The following is a 378-nucleotide window of genomic DNA, read 5'->3' as shown; positions in this document are numbered from 1 at the left end:
AAAGAACCCAAAACTCATGGAGAAAAAAATTAAAAATAGCAATACTAAATTAAAAAACCTTCATTTTCAACGTCCCAAAATTTGAAAGGGACTTTTTGTAAGAACTGCTGTGTCCCTCCGTCCTCCCTTTTAAAAAAGTGGGTCCCCGGGAAATTTTAAAACCCCCTTTTAAAAATTTGCCGTCATAAATTGAATAAAATTGTGTGCCCTTCAGAAATTCTTTTAAGATTAAGGATTGAAAAGAAATCTGGGAGCCAGATCAGGTATATGCTAAAACGATTTCCCGTTGAAATTACGCAAAATTGTATTTGGGTTGGGTGATTAATTTCGTGCTGAAAAAATATATATCCTGACCTTTCTTCTGCTGAAGCTTTATGC

The sequence above is a fragment of the Penaeus monodon genome, chromosome 21 (genome assembly GCF_015228065.2).
Source record: "Penaeus monodon isolate SGIC_2016 chromosome 21, NSTDA_Pmon_1, whole genome shotgun sequence".
Taxonomy (NCBI): domain Eukaryota; kingdom Metazoa; phylum Arthropoda; class Malacostraca; order Decapoda; family Penaeidae; genus Penaeus; species Penaeus monodon.
The sequence above is the reverse complement of the archived record's forward strand: the minus strand, read 5'-3'. Positions refer to the sequence as shown.